The following is a 21,288-nucleotide window of genomic DNA, read 5'->3' as shown; positions in this document are numbered from 1 at the left end:
TGGTGGGTGGGCCCTTTCCATAACGCTGTAAATGTGCTCAACTGGCGAGAGATCCGGCAACCGTGATGGCCAAGGCAGAGTTTCGAAGCACGAAGGCAAGCAGTAGAAGCTCTAGCCGTGTGTGGACGGGCATTATGTTTCTGAAATGTAAGTCCAGGGTGGCTGGGCATGAAGAGAGTTTCTACTGTTCGTGCCAAACCCTAACTAGACAAGCAAGATCGCAGTGTGTCTCCCACGCTGAGAACGTTGGGAGCATTATGGGCAGGACCCTCCAACTTGCTTGGAAATTTGACGATGTAACGAACCAATTGGTCAGAATTTGGCACGATATCTCTGAGAAGGACGCTCGACAACTCTATCAGTCAATGCCAAACCGAGTAACTGCTTTCGTAAGGGCCAGAGGTGGACCAACGCGTTATAGACTTCCGCAATTTGTGACGATCTTTCTCTTGAATAAATCATCCAATTTTTCTGAAATTATAATCGTTTGTTTGTCTGTACATGTACATCACATCTACCGATTTTCGTTCCATTCACGTAATTCCTCCCCCCCCCCCCCTCCCCCCTTGGAGTGTAAATCTGAGCCATGTGTCGGCTCCAGTCGATAGAGGCTTTTCCTCAATCATATTTCTGAGTTTCTCGCCTAGCATCCACTGCTATGGCGTCTCGCTAGATCGTTCAGCTTGTCCCATCTGCCTGCTCCGTCGTCTGTGGAGGACCGCTCTCTGTCAGTCTTAGTGTTCTCGTGCTGCAGTCGACAGTTTGAGATGGCGCCCGCCGAATCGCAGCAGTGCGTGCACTGTTCACACTGGCCCACTGAAGGTGACGCACTCAGTGGACTGGATTTCAAGAGACAGAAGCCGGATGCCTGTAAGTAACTAACTCTTGCCGACTTCATTTCAGCGGGTCACCGAGGACAATTAATTTGTGAGATGGCTCGTAGAACACTCGTCTTCAACTTTTTGGTGTTCCACAGCCCGTGACGTCCTCCTTTGAGACTAACCTTGGCTAAATTTATATGAGTTGCCAAACTTCATCGTTTTCTGCAGCAATTGAGCAGTTCAGTCTCGCTCCAGTGGTGCTTCTAATATTATTTGTAAAATTGCAACCAACTGCCATTAGGTTTGTGTTCCGTTCTGTTAACGATCTTTGGTATCGCCTTTGATTGTGGCCTGTTCTACATTTTTCAAAGATTAATGACTCTTTTATTTAAAGCAATATAATTTGATCAAAACGGAACTTGAATAATTCGGAAATCTGGACAAACCTCACAAATATTTCATTCCCGAGGCATTCTATACCAACGTATCTAACGCGGAAACGGAATGCATATTTCGCGACTTAATTAATAATTCATTGCATAAAGTGGTAAAACTGTATGCAGTGCTAATGTACTACAGTGTGGCTTATTCACGTATACACAAGGACGCCGCTTTTAACGCGAAGGTTGTACAGCCCTGAAAGTGATGTTATTTGAAGAAGTAGGTTATTCTTCTGTTGAACAAGGTCAAGTATTCCAAGGAAGTGCACTTCCTGCATTACTTCCTGCAGTTTTAGTTGATTTGTAGTACTTTAAGTGACAACATGATGTCAAACAAAAACTATTTGTCTCTAATACTTAACAAAAAAATTAAGGTAATTGAGGCTAGCAATAAAGACAAACTCTCTGTGGGCGAAATAATGTTGCGTTTCAAATCCGGTAAAACACAAATTCATGAACCTTTAAGAAACAAGGATAAGCTACTGCATGAATGGATGAAAGGGAATGGGCAAATGGAAAGAAAGGTGAAGAAAACGGGAAATGAAGAAATTAACGACATGGTTTGGCGGGGGGGGGGGGGGGGGTCGTAAGTGCATGGGCAGAACACTAAATCTAAATATTGTCTGGACAGACGTTGGACGTTGGGGAGTGAAGTACTGAAAGTCGATAAAGAGAATGGGAAAATAGAAGCCAAGGCATACACAGAATGGCTAGACAGTTTTAATGCTAGATACTGCATCGTCTGGAACGAAGTATATGCGGAAACTAAGGATGAGTAGGGAAGTATAACAACAGAATGGAATATAATACCGCACAACGTAATTGCGAATTATGATACCGATGAAACGGAACTGTTTTATCGTGCAATGCCTTCAAAATCTCTAGCAATTAGAGGTGAAAAGTGCATAGTTGGAAAAATGTCCAAGGTAATACTATACTGCTGTATGGAACCATGTTAGGTGGAGCAGAGAAGCCACTGGCGACTGGAGAACGGCAAAACCTCGTTGTTTTAAAAACACGAACGTTAGTAGGCTTCCAGTCATACAAAGCAACAAAAAGGCGTGAATGGTGAGTGGTGTAATAGAAGAGTCGCTGGTGTTTGGTATGCTAGTCTACTTAATTCTAGGTTAGTGTTTTACAGGTTTTCCAGGGTGCCTGGAGCAGTAGTAAGTCAGTAGTCATACATTCAACATGGCATTTGTATACAATGTGATAAAGGTTTACTGTGTATTGATATCTATAGTGTGTCTTCGTATATTTTATCATGTGTGTACTCTTATTCTGTGTGGTAAAAATCTGTGTTATTACAGTAGCAGTTTAACGTGGCACCTAGTAAAATAACTAGTTACAATTATAATTATGATAACACGTGTCTGTATCTGATTTCATCTATCTTTAACGTTCCTTTATTTAGGTGCCTACATGTTCTTCTTTGTGATCCTTTCTGTCGATTTGGACGTATCCGTTGTGCTGGAGAGCTCATCTAAACTAACCTAGTCGTCTCTTTGACGTCTGCTACGGTGCCTGTAATGTCTGATTTGTTTATAGATGGTGTGTTCTGTCTTGGATATGTAGTCTGTTCGTTCATTTAGTAATCCCCATTTGTGCGAGTTTCTCAGTGCGTGTTATAGTGTTTCTGTTGCGATCCCTCCTGATACGTCTCGCCGAGCGCGTGAGTACCGCTCACAGTACAGCACATTGGCAGTTGCCCCCGCAGAAAGCGAGACGCGCTGTGGATGCGTTGGATGTGGGCCATGCCCAGGCAGGAAGTGAAGCATGTCAAGGGCGGCCGGCATTGCTGATGACTTTTACCTAAAATTTAAGCAGTGGCGATGTTCAAACCCGGAACCCTAGACGTTCTGATTAGTAGTCAACGGCGCTACCCCTTTTTTATTTATTTTCTATTTCTTGCAGAAATCAGTGTCCCAGTTCGTAGCGTAGAAAAGAAGAGCTAAGCTACACACTGTGTGCATACCACTGGGATGTTATACTGATGTAAACAGAAAAATAGACTTTAGCGGTACAGGAAAAAAATGGGACCATCCGCGGAGGGGGGATAGGAAGTACCCCTCACAGGGAGTTGGGGAAACAGCGCCGGTATTGTCGTGTTCTTTCGATGGTGTCGTGGATATCCTAGACATATTGCCAATAACCAAGTTTCGTTTTCTCCTGATCGTGGAAGAGATATGCAGCGGACACGCGCTTAAACCATGAGACTGCGTTGTGGTTGGTGGGTGGGAAGGGAGTGTCAACAGGATACAGAACTATCCATGGTTCAACAACTGCGGGATGCGAAGATAACATGCAAGCATGTGTGTCGTCAGCTGCCCTACTTTGTATTATGCTGTGCACGTCGATCAGTGTTCCTAAGTGAGTGCACAAGGACAAGTCAGTTACAAAGAGGAATCGAATCGTCCAATATCGTGGAGGCGGAGCTTCGTCACAAACTTGTGACTGACTACACGGTACCACAATGCCCTGACTGCGTTGGGAAGAAAGGATATGTGGATCGATTGCCACACTGTTGGCTATCGAACCTCTGCGTGCTTGGCTTCTGTGGCATTGCTGCGGACGTGATGCAGTATAATCTGGGAAAAATCCTTCAACGTCGGTGGTCACGTGGTCGGAGTCCAGCATGTACGTACCTGGATTATACGATAAAGTCGGAGTTATTGGGCAGAGCGAGCGCAATGTGTGCGACCGACACAAGTGTTGGAGGAGGTCCAGGCTGCGTACGAGATGGTGGTGGATGTCTGTGCGAACTGATTGTAACAATCTGTGGTAGTTCGCCATGACAATACAACGCATGTTGGTTGTAAAGGTGATGTCCATTGTCAACCTGAGGCAGGGCAACCTCCCGTTCTGCTGGAGGCCACTAACGATGTTCATGACTGATGACTTGACAACGTTTAGAAGGCTGCCTGCAGCACTACCATATCACAAGATTCACTCCAGTGCCACACAGATCTCGGCGTCCTATCGGTCAGGTAGGAGAAGATTATCAGCGTATGCTCGATAGTGAAAGGCGTAAGCAGTTAGTGTCAGTCCTGATACGGTTCCAAGGCAATTAGAAATAAATTCGTGGATGGGAGCATCCTTGCGTTGCGGAACATCGGACGTGCACCATCCCATCACCCTACTATGGAACTACACTTGTGAGACCACACCTGTTAATAATCGTCGCAGAATGTCAGCGAAATGCAGCGTGAAACCCAGACGAGCCACTACCGACGGGAGAAACTGGTGTTGGAGACTATCGAAAACATTGTAGAAGGCACTTTCAGTGGAGATGAGTGCAACATGAAGACGATAAAGACGCTGATAGTGCTGTCAAGTCCCGGCATTAGCTGGTGGACCTTTATAGGTGGATTTCGCTCCCTCGTGACATCTGCTCGGGAGAAAGGATTAGCAGTAGTACAGTCCATATGTGCATTGCCAGAAGTCAAGTGTACATGTTATAGTTCGCGTTGAACATGGTAAGTGGATGGTTAGCAGTAATTACAAATCCTCGGGAGGGCTTGTCGACCAGTATTAGTGGTCCTGTGACGAAGCTACGTGGCACACTGAAGTTGCTGGTCTTCAATTCCTGGTACATATCCATCCACCGTGACATTAGTAAGTCGTGAAATGTTCGGTAAAATTAAATCGACATATCGTCTGGTCCTTTGTCGAGTGGCACATTGACATTGTCCAGCGTGATATCCCCAATCAGTGACACTGCCTCTGCACAGTCTTAGGTGCACCTCATATTTGGTAACATGTTCAAAATGGTTCAAATGGCTCTGAGCACTATGGGACATAACATCTGAGGTCATCAGTCCCCTAGAGCCTAGAACTACTTAAACCTAACTAACCTAAGACATCACACACATCCACGCCTGAGGCAGGATTCGAACCTGCGACCATAGCGGTCGCACGATTCCAGACTGAAGCGCCTAGAACCGCTCGGCCACACCGGCCGGCTGGTAACATGTCCTCAGCCGCTTCTTCGTCCTCGTTCCTTCCATTGTAGAGGTGGTGATAAAGCGAAGGCTTCGACGACGGCTGCTTGTGTGTAATCTGTTGACTGCCCTGTGTAGTGACAGTCGTGATGAGCTGCTGACGGTGGCGACGATGGTTGTGGGGATTGCGGATACTTTCTCGTCTTCCATGTGTTCCTCCAGACATGGGAAGGACACATGGGGTGCTAGTAACGACTAAGGAGATGTGTGATTCATCCAGAACTGCAGTGGTCATGCAGTTTGGCAGTTGGGGGGTTGAGATATCCCCGTCAGCTGCGCCGGCCCGTCACTGTCGCCATGAGTCGTCCTGTTCTGAGTGGCATTGTCATCCTCTTCTACTGACTCTATATCTTCTTCTGACACCGTCGTGCATCTCCACTTGCAGCGTCTTGGGGAAAGCTGTTTTAGAACGACAGATCTGTGTCGTTCTAGCACGAAGGCCTCGGTTGGCGCTATGAGCCATTCCATTTGTGTCTTGTAGTCACCAGCCGAGTCGCCAGTATGTCCTGTCAGGGGGTAGGACAGGCATCCGGTCGACTCGATGAATCGTCCAGGCAATGTCCCTAGGGAAAGTGAGATGGGTCGGATCATGGAAGCAGCAGGCGCTGTGAGGCTGCGGTGGTGGTGGTGGTAAATTCCTATGGGCCAAACGGCTGACGTCATCGGTCCCTAGGCTTACACACTACTTTATCTTACTTAAACTAACTTACCCTAACGACAACACACACACCCATGCCCGAGGGAGGACTCGAACCTCCGACGTGGTGAGTATGAGGCTGCGGGAGAAGTTAGGGCAGCCACGTATATCACCAGTATTATGGTCGATGTCGACGGGATCACCGTATCTGAGGGTGGGAGTCGTGTAATTCTGTGTAGCATGCTTTCGGATCAAAGATTTCCCTCTTTGCCACACCCGGAACATATCCTAGGCTGGTTGTCATAAATAATAATGGCGCGACAGCCATTGATTTGAAGGTCTGATGTCACATGGCTGCGTAGGTGATCTGGACCTGTCAGACTCTCTTCAGGATGGGGTATGTCCTGACCTGCGTCCATCCCTATGCAATCCAATCGTGCATCTTACCGTAGAGGACGCAGCGCCGCAAGAATTTCCTCGTCTGGTAATTCAAAAGGTAACTCCAATATACGGATCGTTCTCATGCGTTATCCGGCGTGGTCCACGCTGACATTACCACGTTGCCATTGGCGTAGCAAAATCAGAGGTAGCAACTCGTCTCCTTGATGATCTGGTCACACACAGCGTCGGTAACTACCTTGACATATGTTTCGGCGTAAAGGTAAGCGCCGATACGACGGTCAAGAAGGTTAGAGCAGAAAGGGCTGTGAGACGACGCCAGCCAATAGTAGGCTGACCGATCCCTCTCTAGGACGACACCGAGACAGCAGCAGTCTCTAGGCGAAGCGAAGTAGTACGACTTGCTTGAATTGTTGTCTAGCGGTCCGAGAAAGCAGGTTTCCTAGGCACCCCATATTCGACGAGCAGGCAGGACACAACAACATAGACAGTGCTACTCACGATCGAGACGTAGAAATCGTTCCACCTGTGGGACGCTGGGTCGCGCACAGTGAGTGAGCACTTGCTCCAAATGCGGAACACAAGCGGCGTTCCTGCGCCGCTATACTGCCAAAGGCAGACTGTGATAATTTAAGCGTTGGTGCGGTACAAACCAGGACCCGAGAACGTTTCAGCTACTAGTCAAAAACACCATCCCTAGATCTCGGGTGCCGCGTGGTCTTTAGTCGAGACGCTCTAAGACGGTACCGGACAGCTAGCAGAACTGTAGCCAGCTTTCAACTGCGAAGCTCCAACTGCTGCAGGCGAAAGCTGTAGCCCTCTACAGAGCTGTGACAGCCCTCTGGCGTTTCCCTACAGACATTTACAAGATAGAGTTGCGTTATCGGTTGATGTTGTCATGCGAAGCTGCCGCACACAGCCCCCTGTCTCCACTGCACAGCTGCCAGGTATCATGGTATGTTAATCGTGGTTAAACAAAAAACAAGTCTGCCAGTCTCATAAAACAAAACAGTTGCAGCACAGGATGACATCGCAACGAACAGCGTAGAAAAAAACTTCTTAACTGCAAGTGGTCACAATTTTTGTTAATCGCCGCTGCATGTAGTCCATAGTCTTCTATTTTTGCTGCTTGACAGTGTTGAACGATAACTCTGTGCTGAAAAGGAAGGTAAGTTATATCAAGTGGTTATAGTTTAACCAAAATTTAATGCGTTAACTGTATTGTTAATTATATTCCAAAAATTGTAGTCTGCAGAATTAATGTTAGAAAATTTTATAGCCTTTAATTTCTCGTTGCCTTACGTATCGATTTGTAAGAATGTTGTCATGCGAATTAAAATGCTCGTGTATTCCTAGTAGACATGCAGGGACAAATCATTAAACTAATCTTTTGGAACCGATACACAGTGTGGGAGTGCTTTATACATAGCACATTATAACATGAGGCACGTACGGTATTTTTTAACCAGCAACACGGCACTGTAAACATGTGGTCTTTTTATCCATTTCCTTTGAACTATTTACAATAAATGAAATATTGCATTAAAAAATTGGGTGCCTTCACGATGGCAACAAACACCAATAAACTGACGGCTGTGTAGGTTAATTGCCGCTTTTACCAACACTTATAAAAGCCTTATTAAGACCAGATTCGTTTCGTTTTATTTTAAAGCATTTCCAATCATCACTGTAACGATTTGTTTTTTTTTCTCTTACAATTTTATTTTTTATGATCATTAATAGTTCATATGGTTTACTTATTACTATAAACAAAAAAATGGCTCTGTGCACTATGGGACTCAACTGCTGAGGTCATTAGTCCCCTAGAACTTAGAACTAGTTAAACCTAACTAACCTAAGGACATCACAAACATCCATGCCCGAGGCGGATTCGAACCTGCGACCGTAGCGGTCTTGCGGTTCCAGAGTGCAGCGCCTTTAACCGCACGGCCGCTTCGGCCGGCTACTATAAACAGTTTTTATTATTTTCGTTATTCACGGTTTTTTTGTTTTTTATAACATTGTTCCTCTTATTCCACATACATGTGTTCAATTACTGCACACAGCACGTTCACTGCACTTAACACATTCACATTTCTGTGTTGGAAGCGCCGGCCGAAGTGGCCGTGCGGTTAAAGGCGCTGCAGTCTGGAACCGCAAGACCGCTACGGTCGCAGGTTCGAATCCTGCCTCGGGCATGGATGTTTGTGATGTCCTTAGGTTAGTTAGGTTTAACTAGTTCTAAGTTCTAGGGGACTAATGACCTCAGCAGTTGAGTCCCATAGTGCTCAGAGCCATTTGAACCATTTGTGTTGGAAGTATCAGTGTCCTCTCTCACCATTTCGCGTGTTTTGTTTTGCTTGTGCAGGATGCATTCGTCTTTTGTCTGTCTTGATAGCGTTGAGAGCGTCTGCTATCACCCTGTGAGTGTTTATATTTTCCGATTAGGGGGACAGTGTGTGTGTGTGTGTGTGTGTGTGTGTGTGAGAGAGAGAGAGAGAGAGAGAGAGTGTATGTGTGTGTGTGTGTAAGAGAGAAAGAGAATTACATTATTTTTATTTTATTTTAAATTGGGCTTATTCTGTTTGCGTGTGTGTGTGTGTGTGTGTGAAGGGAGCTAACATGTCCTAACTGCTGCGTCTAAGGTATTGCTTTACTATAGTACAGTGGTGGGTGATCAAGTTCGTGATATTGTTTTGTGTTATCTATTGGAAGTGTTCTCTGCCAACAATATATTTTATTAGTTTAAATAGCGACAGGTGGCCGATGTTTGTCTGGTCATTTATTATGTGTTTCTTTTCTATTAATGATTTTTGAATTTAGAAGTTTTGATGTAGGTGTAGTCGATCTTTCTTGTTCGTGAATCTGAAAACTTCAGTCCTTTCCTACTGTGGTAGGGTGATGGTTTTGATGCTGAGATGTTTTGAAAATATTGAACGGCTGGTGCCATATTTCCACGATGCGTTCCTTATACCTTATTTCAAAAGTTCTGCCTGCCTGTCCTAGGTATAGAGCATCACAGCACTGGAACTGGTAAATGCCAGATTTTTGCTCTTCCTTTTTTAGACATTTCTGTATAGAGTTGTTACTTTGTTAGGCTATTTGTATTCCTTGTTTCTTCAGGATAATCCCAATTCCGTGCGTCAGTTTGTTTTCATATGTGAATGTGTACCAACTTGTCTATTGAGTTTCTATTTTGTTCTCTTGTTGTGAAGAGGTGATGATGTTCGTGTGTGTGTGTGTGTGTGTGTGTGTGTGCGTTTGTGTGTGTGTGTTTGTGCGTGTGTTCGTGTTTGTGTGTGGTGGCTGACGTTGGTCTCTGGATTTGTGTGGTGTTTCGTTTTACTTTTATTTTTTCACTGGATTTTCTTTGTTCAGTTTCATTATAGTTAAATCTATCAGGCACTGCTGTGTTTAATCTGTCGGTTGTATATCTGAGGGCAGATTTGTTTTGGGTCTATGGGTGGTTAGGTAACTGATGTAATGTTGTGGCTGTTGTGTTCTCCCTGTAAATGCTGAATGAGTGATGGTTATTTTTCTTTGTGATGGATATAGCTAGGAAATTTATTTGACCTGTATTTTCTATTTATAAGTTGATCTTCGTGTTTTTCTGTAGTATGTTTATCTCTGCATGTCGCTGTTTTGGTCAGTAATGAGGTATAGGAGTGTGCTTATCTCTATTATGTGTTCTTGTAGTAACTTATTATAAGTATCTAGGTCTCGTTGTATTATCTTGATTGTTTCTTTGACTGAGATTGTGGAGTACATGTTTTATACATCAAATGAGACCAACATACCTGTATCTGGAGTATATCTTCATCATCATTATCTTCTCTTCTGGTATTAGGCAGGAATTGCCTGTTATGGTACCCATGGAATATATCTTTTGTATGGTTTATTTGCTCTTCTGTATTTTTCACTGTCCTGTCATTTTGCGTTTTATACTGTTGTGTGAGTATGTATAGCGTGTGTATGTATGGTGAGGACGTATATGGGTGCTTTTTTTGTAGTTAATGACAGGTCTTACTTTATGAAGCTTTGGTTAGCTCCAGAGTTTAAGGCTTTAGGTTCAGTAAGTGTCATACAAGCTTTTTGTCTGTCATCCAGTATCTCTTCAATAGACTATAGTACATTTTTCATTTTTGTGTGGAACCTGTTTGTTGGATCTGACGCTAGATTTGCGATTTTATTCGGTGAAATGAATTATTGTGTCTTGTTATTGCATTTTTGTTTAAGAGTACAATAAAAAGTTCATAGTTGATGGTTACAGAGATGACATAGCTTTTGCAAAGTTGTGAGCGACGTGTGGATGCTATTCTGTCATTCTGTGCAACGGATTAATCTCAGATGTACCCTTTACCCTGTGGCTCCTGCAAGATGCAATTTCCACCCCCACACTACTACAGATGTCGGACAGACGCTCCTAACGTTCTAAAGAGAAATGCCTGAAAAACTTTCAGCAATAAATATCTTCTGGAGTCGTCTGCTGTAAGGAAATGACACAAAAATTCACAAAATTTCTTACGTAACTAGTGGGATACTTGGGTACTGGAGTAGTGTAAGAAAAACATGAAACTAACGAAAATTACAATTTTTTTTTTGCAAAAATTCATAGAAATCACAACGGCACTTTTAGTTATGAACTGAACAAGTTATTTCCGGGTTCTTTTCGGAATGTGAAGTTACCTCTTAAGGATAGGATTCGCTAATGAAATTTCTGTACAAAGTTTAAGATTGGTATTGACTTGGCACAATGGCTGAGAGCCACGTCTACTCAACTTGAATAATTATCCGTTAGAATGTTGCTAGGTACGGTCGAGGCTGTGCGTGTTAAATGCAGTGAAGTCTACTGTTGTGGAGGAAATATGGGGCTTGCAAGAGCTGTAGCGCACAATACCGTAAGCTGCTATGACTGATGTCTGTGCTGCTCGCTGCTGACAAATGAGATAACTCTTATTCTATCTGAATTGACCTTCGCCAATCAAACTCTCCCTACACCTTGATGAATTCTAGGACTCCTATTCGCCCCTAGTCTAACTATTGGCGTGGTACACCGGTCAGATAACAAGTCCACCGCGATGCCACTCAAAAATTCGCTCGCAGGCGTTTAACTATAACTATGTCCGTTCGCGCCGCACAACAAGTGTGGCGGCTAACACAGTGAACAACGCTTAATCACAAGGACTCAATATAGAGTCGCATTCCGTTTCGCTCTCGACAGAGGTGCTCTCCCAGTGAAGTACTGAGGAGAGACTTGTTGCTCGCTCTTTGAGTACACGTACGAGCGCACACGCTCTCGTTATGTGTTCTCGCTCCAAGAGCGACAACGGAACGGCCCCTCACCACGCCAGACGTGAAGGGGTATATCTTTCGATCTCTTCAATTACTCCTTCAGCTCAAGGCATCAGGAATATCGTCAGCCAATCAGCATTGCTCTACTAAAACGGGAGAATGACGTTTCGTTTAAGGCGACCAATCCGGAAATCTGTAGCATCGGCGTTTGGCGTTTGCTGTCTCCCTGTGGAAACCTCTGAAACTGTGTGCTATGTTTCTGAAGAATATAGTCTGGGCGCTCCCACACAATGTAGCGAAATCTGCTTTTAAGCTGAACATGGGGTCGTTCTCCCTTTCACTTGGGCAAACACTGTCTGCTCTACGGGTGGTCGCCGGCTGATGTAGATAGGTTGACTCGTCCTCTGAAGGGACCGACCTCCTGGCATGTGGTTTGCCTCTCCAGAAGTAAAGGCTTTTGTGACCGTCGTGTCTTGAATATGTGTGTGTACACCAGCTTCGAGTATTTCAATCTCGGTGCGCACTTGCGATTTACTTGTTATTTGCATATCGATTACATGAATTCATACAACACAGACTTTATCTTATCAAACTTGGGTTCGAATGAAGCGTCTTGATGTGCGGAATATGATTGTGAGGGCGGAATATGTAAGGAATGGGGGTCAGGAGACCATGACGTCCTACAATGTTCAACGGAAGCCAGTGCATACATGTTGGCCACTGACAGGATTGGGTATACGATTGGAGGTCAGCCCCTCAGTGTCAGTTAAGACTTGAAGATGGTATATTGAGTGACCGAAACTAGTTGAAATGTAACAAAACCAGATCAAAGCGAGGGCTGCAGGTGTTTCACGTAAGTGAAAGGCTGAAGTCCCACAGGCCACCAGCCACAAGGATGGACATACAAATAACCATTTTCAGTCAATGATCGGTCCAGTTGGACCAGAGGAGACAGTCCATTCGATGTAAACACAGCCCATACCGTTACGGAATCACCACCAGTTTGCACATTGCTCTGTTGACAACCATGGTCCATATTTCGTCGGGTCTGCACCACACTCGAACTCTACCATTTGCTCTTACCAACTGAAATCGGGACTCACCTGACCAGGCTACGGTTGTCCAATCGTCTAGAGTCCAATAGATATGGTCACGACCCAGATGTGCTCTCGGACCAGTCGTCTGCTGCCATAGCCCATTACGCCAAATTTCGCCGCCGCACTGTTCTAACGTATACGTTCATCGTACGCCCCACATAGATTTATGCGGTTATTTCAGTCAGTGTTGCTTGTTTGTTAGCATTGACAACTCTAAGCAAACGCAACTGCTGTCGGAGGCCGCCGCCATTGCGTTGTCGGTGGTGAAAGGTAATGCCTGAAATCTGGTATTCTCGTTACATTCTTGACACTATCTCTCAGAATATTGAATTCCATAACGATTTCCGAAATGGAATGTCCCAAGCGTATAGCTCCAACTACAGCTACCATTTGACGTCCAATGTCTCTTAATTCCCATCGTGCAGCCATAATCACGTCGGAAACTTTTTCACATGAATTAAGTTAGTACAAATTGTTCCTTTGTAAGGCCACGCCTATTTCCTTCCGCGGCCGTTGTCACAGTCAATAAAATTCTTCTGGGTTTTATGCCGCATTGTTATCTGTAAAATTCCGACGTTTCGGCGACTATTGCAAGACGCCTTCAAAAAAATGGTTCAAATGGCTCTAAGTACTATGGGACTTAACTTCTGAGGTCATCAGTCCCCTAGAACTTAGAACCACTTAAACCTAACTAAACTAAGGACATCACACACATCCATGCCCGAGGCAGGATTCGAACCTACGACTATAGCAGCAGCGCATTTCCGGACTGAAGCGCCTAGAACCACAGCGGCCGGCTTTTAATGATTGCCACCCATACTCACGTATCATATCCGTGACCCACAGTCTCCTATTTCTTGCTGGTAAAAAGAAGATTTCCTTCATCACTTCCGGTTCATGTGGATCTCACACTGCGCAGCATTACTCCAGAAGAGGACGGTCAAGCGTAGTTAGGCAGTCTCTTTGGCAGACGTGCTGCATCTATGAGGTTTTCTGTCAATAAAAAGCAATATTTCATTCGTCTTACGCACAATATTTTCTATGTGAGCGTTGAAATTTAAGTTATTCAAAATTCTGATGCCATTGTATTTAGTTGAACCGACAGCCTTTAGATTTGTTTGATTTATCGTGAAACCGAAACTTTAAGGATTTCTTTCAGTACACGTGCGGATGACCTCACACTTTTCATTCTGAAGAGTCAACTACCGCTTTCCGCACCATACAGATGCCTTTCCTAAATAATTTTTCAGTTGGTCTTCTGATGAATTGATTAGATGGTAAATGATGGAATCAGCTGCAAACTGAGAGAGCTGGTCATATTGTCTTCTAAATCGCTTAAATACAGTAAATCGTATATATACACTACGCAGTACAATTAATGGATCACCTCATACTTGTCCCCCATTGCGACAAGAAGTTTGAAATTTGGCTCAAAGGTGCCTACAATCTTCCTCTGTAATGATGTAAAAGTGTGGCGTCCTGTGACGTCTCCCTAAAGATTGAAACCACGTGTCGACACATGCTAAAAATAAGACCAGAGCCCAGAGTTCATGTGACGTGTAATGTGTGCTAATAGTGTCACATTGGCACCAGTTTACACCACAATTCCACACATCGCCACTGTGGAAGTGTCACATGAAGGGAACGTCGTCACACCCTTTCTTACCCCTTCTTTCAACGCCTGTGCGCTGGAGATCAGATTCGCGACCCCCAGTGTTGAAATCACGTGGTCTTCTTATGGGCGGCAGAGGAAAACATTTCAGACACACCACCGCTCGTATCTGATGTACGGGGTGTAACCACTACGGACCGTACAAAACCATTGAACGCTTGCTGTTTTGGTAGTGCGAACGGCTGAAATCAAGGAGAAACTACAGCCGTAATTTTTCCCGAGGGTATGCAGCTTTACTGTGAGATTAAATGATGACGGCGTCCTCTTGGGTAAAATATTCCAGAGGTAAAATAGTCCCCAGTTCGGATCTCCGGGCGGTGACTGCTCAAGAGGACATCGTTATCAGGAGAAAGAAAACTGGGGTTCTACGGATCGGAGCGTGGAATGTCAGATCCCTATATCGGGCAGGTAGGTTAGATAATTTAAAAAGGGAAATCGATAGGTTAAAGTTAGATATAGTAGGAATTAGCGAAGTTCGGTGGCAGGAGGAACAAGACTTTTAGTCAGGTGAATACGGGGTTATAAATACAAAATCAAATAGGGGTAATGCAGGAGTAGGTTTAATAATTAATTAAAAAAATAGGAGTGCGGTTAAGCTACTACAAACAGCATAGTGAACGCATTATTGTGGCCAAGATAGACACGAAGCCCACGCCTACTACAGTAGTACAAGTTTATATGCCAACTAGCTCTGCAGAGGACGAAAAAATTTATGAAATGTATGATGAGATAAAAGAGATTATTCAGGTAGTAAAGGGAGACGAAAATTTAATAGTCATGGGTGACTGGAATTCGAGAGTAGGAAAAGGGAGAGAAGGAAACATAGTAGGTGAATATGGACTGGGGCTAAGGAATGAAAGTGGAAGCCGCCTGGTAGAATTTTGCGCAGAGCGTAACTTAATCATAGCTAACACTTGGTTCAAGAATCATGAAAGAAGGTTGTATACATGGAAGAACCCTGGAGATACTAAAAGGTATCAGATAGATTATATAATGGTAAGACAGAGATTTAGGAACCAGGTTTTAAATTGTAAGACATTCCCAGGGGCAGATGTGGACTCTGACCACAATCTATTGGTTCTGACCTGTAGATTAAAACTGAAGAAACTGCAAAAAGATGGGAATTTAAGGAGATGGGACCTGGATAATCTGAAAAAACCAGAGGTTGTACAGGATTTCAGGGAGAGCATAAGGAAACAATTGACAGGAATTGGGGAAAGAAATACAGTAGAAGAAGAATGGGTAGCTTCGAGGGATGAAATAGTGAAGGCAGCAGAGGATCAAATAGGTAAGTAGAAAACCTTGGCTAACAGAAGAAATATTGAATTTAATTGATGAAAGGAGAAAATATAAAAATACAGTAACTGAAGCAAGCAAAAAGTAATACAAACGTCTCAAAAATTATAACGACAGGAAGTGCAAAATGGCTAAGCAGGGATGGCTAGAGGACAAATGTAAGGATGTGGAGGCTTATCTCATGAGGGGTAAGATAGATGCTGCCTACAGGAAAATTAAAGAGACCTTTGGAGAGAAGGGAACCACTTGCATGAATATCAAGAGCTCAGATGGAAACCCAGTTCTAAGCACAGAAGGGAAAGCAGAAAGGTGGAAGGAGTATATAGAGGGTCTATACAGGGGCGATGTCCTTGAGGACAGTATTATGGAAGTGGAAGAGGAGGTAGATGAAGATGAAATGGGAGATATGATACTGTGTGAAGAGTTTGACAGAGCACTGAAAGACCTGAGTCGAAACAAGGCCCCGGGAGTAGACAACATTCCATTAGAACTACTGACAGCCTTGGGTAGAGCCAGTCCTGACTAAACTCTACCATCTGGTGAGCAAGATGTATGAGACAGGCGAAATCCCCTCAGACTTGAAGAAGAATATAATAATTCCAATCGCAAAGAAAGCAAGTGTTGACAGATGTGAAAATTACGGAAATATCAGTTTAATAAGTCACAGCTGCAAAATACTAACGCGAATTCTTTACAGACGAATGGAAAAACTGGTAGAAGCCGACTTCGGGGAAGATCAATTTGGATTCCGTAGAAATGTTGGAACACGTGAGGCAATACTGACCCTACGACTTATCTTAGAAGAAAGATTAAGGAAAGGCAAACCTACGTTTCTAGACTTAGAAAAGCTTTTAACAATGTTGTCTGGAATACTCTCTTTCAAATTATGAAGTTGGCAGGGTAAAATACAGGGAGCGAAAGGCTATTTACAATTTGTACAGAAAGCAGATAGCAGTTATAAGAGTCGAGGGACACGAAAGGGAAGCAGTGGTTGGGAAGGAAGTGAGACAGGTTTGTAGCCTTTCCCCGATGTTATTCAAACTGTATATTGAGCAAGTAGTAAAGGAAACGATAGAAAAATTCGGAGTAGGTATTAAAATCCATGGAGAAGAAATAAAATCTTTAAGGTTCGCCAATGACATTGTAATTCTGTCAGAGACAGCAAAGGACTTGGAAGAGCAGTTGAACGGAATGGGCAGTGTCTTGAAAGGAGGGTATAAGGCGGGCATCATCAAAAGCAAAACGAGGATAATGGAATTAAGTCTGGTGATGCTCAGGGAATTAGATTAGGAAATGAGACACTTAAAGTAGTCAAGGAGTTTTGCTATTTGGAGAACAAAATAACTGATGATTGTCGAAGTAGAGAGGACATGAAGTGTAGACTGGCAATGGGAAGGAAAGCGTTTCTGAAGAAGCGAAACTTGTTAACATCGAGTATAGATTTAAGTGTCAGGAAGTCGTTTCTGAAAGTATTTGTATGGAGTGTAGCCATGTATGGAAGTGAAACATGGACGATAAATAGTTTAGACAAGAAGAGAATAGAAGCTTTCGAAACGTGGTGCTACAGAAGAATGCTGAAGATCAGATGGGTAGATCACATAACTAACGAGGAGATATTGAATAGAATTGGGGAGAAGAGGAGTTTGTGGCACAACTTGACTAGAAGAAGGGATAGGTTGGAAGGACATGTTCTGAGGCATCAAGTTATCACTAATTTAGTACTGGAGGGCAGCGTGGAGGATAAAAATCGTAGAGGGAGACCAAGAGATGAATACACTAAGCAGATTCAGAAGGATGTAGGCTGCAGTAGGTACGGGGAGATGAAGAGGCTTGCACAGGATAGAGTAGTATGGAGAGCTGCATCAAACCAGTCTCAGGACTGAAGACCACAACAACAACAGTGTAGAAATTACGTGGTCTTCTTATGGGCTGCAGAGGAAAACATTTCAGACACAACACCGCTCGGTATCGTCACGAAAAGGTCCCAGGGTGTTTCATAAAGGGAGTCAGTGAATCCACACTTTCCCTCGGGCACTGATTCTCTCATTTCGCTGTCGTAAACAACAGTTCATACTGCGATGAACAACAGGACTACTTTCCGGACAACCTTTGACATTGTTGACAACCTTCTTGTACTCTCCCCCCCACCCCCTGGCCGATTTAACCCTTCTCTAAGGAAATCGTGTGCCTGTAACGCCACTGAACGTGGTCGTGCCCTTTGGAGTGTAGCGTGATTGCAATTTTTTTATCTGATGTACGGGTTGTAACCACTAGGGTCCGTACAAAACCATTGAACGTAATCAGATCTAGCAGAGGTTGTTTATTTGTTTTCACACCTCCTGTGGCGTGATCACAAGGGGCTCAGCGTGCGACATTGAAAAATACATGAATACATGAAAGCGTCCTTCTCAGTGCCCCCCCCCCCCTCCCCCCAGTTCGGCGACAGCTTAAGTGCCGCCTGCTTATCTTCGTTGAGCACTTTAAAAATGTACCTCAACATGGACAGCCAGTCATTGATTCTTAGGCGCTGGTGTGACAGGCAGCTATTTCGACATCCATGAGCCGAGTCGTGTCACATCACTGAACTAGCACCTGCTGGCCGCATGTGAAATCAGGCCGCATGACTGTGAGTGGAGGGTCACCAACTAAGCTCGCATCGAACACAGTAAACACAGTTCTTCTCCATACAAAAGACGGCAGAACTGTCCACTAGACTATACTTAAACACGGGACTGTGCCAAGTAAACAACAAATACTAAAGAAATACAAGAATTTGTACTAAAAAGCACACAGGACAATCAAAATAAGTTCCTTCTAAGTAGAGACTCCTAAGAACTCACAAATGAAAGGGTATGCCCTAATGTGATGCTGCAGGGATGGGAGCTGCTGCGTGACTGAGATCTATTGTTACGTGACCTTTTCCCCAAAACTATTCTGCAACTAATATAAAATCAGAGTTAAAAAGACTACTTACTCATGTCAGAAAATTAATTCCCACTGACTAATGAGATGTAGTTCTGTACCTTTGATTGCCAGGATCTAATCAGTGTAGCTGTATTGCTCGGTTCAGTCTAAACAGAAGGACTACATTGGAAACATATTAAGTTGAGCTGCAAGTGAGCAGGTCCTTCCCCGGATGAGTTCCCGGAAGGGGCCAGCCATGAGCTGCACAGGTCATCGTCACTTGGCTGACCAGCTTTCCTCTGAGGAGATGCTGCAGGGCTCCGGTCACAGAAGTAACAACAGAATCTCCCTTAGAGGCACCTGCAGAAACTGTTTTACGACTGGAATTTGGAAGTAGAAGAAATGCCGTTTCTAGCAAAGTATGGAAAGATGCTTTCGTGAGCAAAACACAGAAAACAGGGTTTAGTTCGAAATACACGGTCCTCAGGAGATAAAGACCGAAATGTGGAGTGAGAACCCACAGTCAGGCCACCTTTTTTGACTGTGACACGAAACCTAAGCTCTGCAAAAATGGATTGTTGAACACATTGTAAGGGCAGCCAGGATTGGCCAACGTAAAATAAATAAATAAATCAATAAATGAAAATGTGAAAGAGAGAGATATGGCTGTGCTGTTCAGGACACTTCTCACCGGGCAAGGAAAACCACAGTGAGAGAGAGAGAGAGAGAGAGAGAGAGAGAGAGAGAGAGAGGGAGAGAGCAAAACGCAGTTTTTCGGAACCAAGTGTTAGGAAACATTTTAATGGTTAACCGCCTGCAATCTGAGACAGAGAAGAGACTAGCTTCTTTTAAGGCATATTTTTACTGGTCGCCGCTTAGAATATCCGTACTTCAGCCAGTAAAATATGACGTGGAGAACGAAATTCCGAGTCTTCCTCTTTGGAAGCAAATAGAATGAAAGCTCTTCATCACAAGACCATTTTCTTTGCCAGACTTCGTCTCCGCACCTCGCCAGCTGATCAGCCAGACGCCTGTCTGAGCAGATGAGCGGGGCGACTTGGAAATATTTCGGGCACGCGCAGTTTGTTGGTGCGAAAACAATGACTGATTTTACGACCACTTCAGCCTCCACCTGCACATAAACATGGTGAGATATAGCGGCGACACCGAGCGTGGTGGCGCAGTGGTTAGCACACTGGACTCGCATTCGGGAGGTTCAAATGGCTCTGAGCACTATGGGACTTAACAGCAATGGTCATCAGTCCCCTAGAACTTAGAACTACTTAAACCTAACTAACCTAAGGACAGCACACAACACCCAGCCATCACGAGGCAGAGAAAATCCCTGACCCCGCCGGGAATCGAACCCGGGAACCCGGGCGTGGGAAGCGAGAACGCATTCGGGAGGACGACGGTTCAATCCCGTCTCTGGCCATCCTGATTTAGGTTTTCCATGATTTCCCTAAATCGCTTCAGGCAAATGCCGGGATGGTTCCTTTGAAAGGGCACGGCCGATTTCCTTCCCCATCCTTCCCTCACCCGAACTTGCGCTCCGTCTCTAATGACCTCGTTGTCGACGGGACGTTAAACACTAAGCTCCTCCTCCTCCTCTAGCGGCGACGGTGAGACAAGTCGTAGGAACAGTCGAAACATGACTACTGAGTTTCAGTAATTTTCAAGCTTCACTCTAACGACTTCTGGCAGATTTTTACGATTAATATGCTTTCAAACCCAGCCACGGAAGCAAGAACGTGCCCTTTTTAAAGCGCTGTCTATCTTTTAACGCTAACACTTCAGCAATCACGGTATGAATTTGTTGATATTATTGTTTTATACCGAGACGCGATTATTTAGAATCAGCTCCCGATCCTGTACCCACATTTACCATGTAAATACACTCCTGGAAATGGAAAAAAGAACACATTGACACCGGTGTGTCAGACCCACCATACTTGCTCCGGACACTGCGAGAGGGCTGTACAAGCAATGATCACACGCACGGCACAGCGGACGCACCAGGAACCGCGGTGTTGGCCGTCGAATGGCGCTAGCTGCGCAGCATTTGTGCACCGCCGCCTTCAGTGTCAGCCAGTTTGCCGTGGCATACGGAGCTCCATCGCAGTCTTTAACACTGGTAGCATGCCGCGACAGCGTGGACGTGAACCGTATGTGCAGTTGACGGACTTTGAGCGAGGGCGTATAGTGGGCATGCGGGAGGCCGGGTGGACGTACCGCCGAATTGCTCAACACGTGGGGCGTGAGGTCTCCACAGTACATCGATGTTGTCGCCAGTGGTCGGCGGAAGGTGCACGTGCCCGTCGACCTGGGACCGGATCGCAGCGACGCACGGATGCACGCCAAGACCGTAGGATCCTACGCAGTGCCGTAGGGGACCGCACCGCCACTTCCCAGCAAATTAGGGACACTGTTGCTCCTGGGGTATCGGCGAGGACCATTCGCAACCGTCTCCATGAAGCTGGGCTACGGTCCCGCACACCGTTAGGCCGTCTTCCGCTCACGCCCCAACATCGTGCAGCCCGCCTCCAGTGGTGTCGCGACAGGCGTGAATGGAGGGACGAATGGAGACGTGTCGTCTTCAGCGATGAGAGTCGCTTCTGCCTTGGTGCCAATGATGGTCGTATGCGTGTTTGGCGCCGTGCAGGTGAGCGCCACAATCAGGACTGCATACGACCGAGGCACACAGGGCCAACACCCGGCATCATGGTGTG

This window comes from Schistocerca serialis, chromosome 5 (genome assembly GCF_023864345.2).
Source record: "Schistocerca serialis cubense isolate TAMUIC-IGC-003099 chromosome 5, iqSchSeri2.2, whole genome shotgun sequence".
NCBI lineage: Eukaryota > Metazoa > Arthropoda > Insecta > Orthoptera > Acrididae > Schistocerca > Schistocerca serialis.
Note: the sequence above shows the minus strand (reverse complement) of the source record.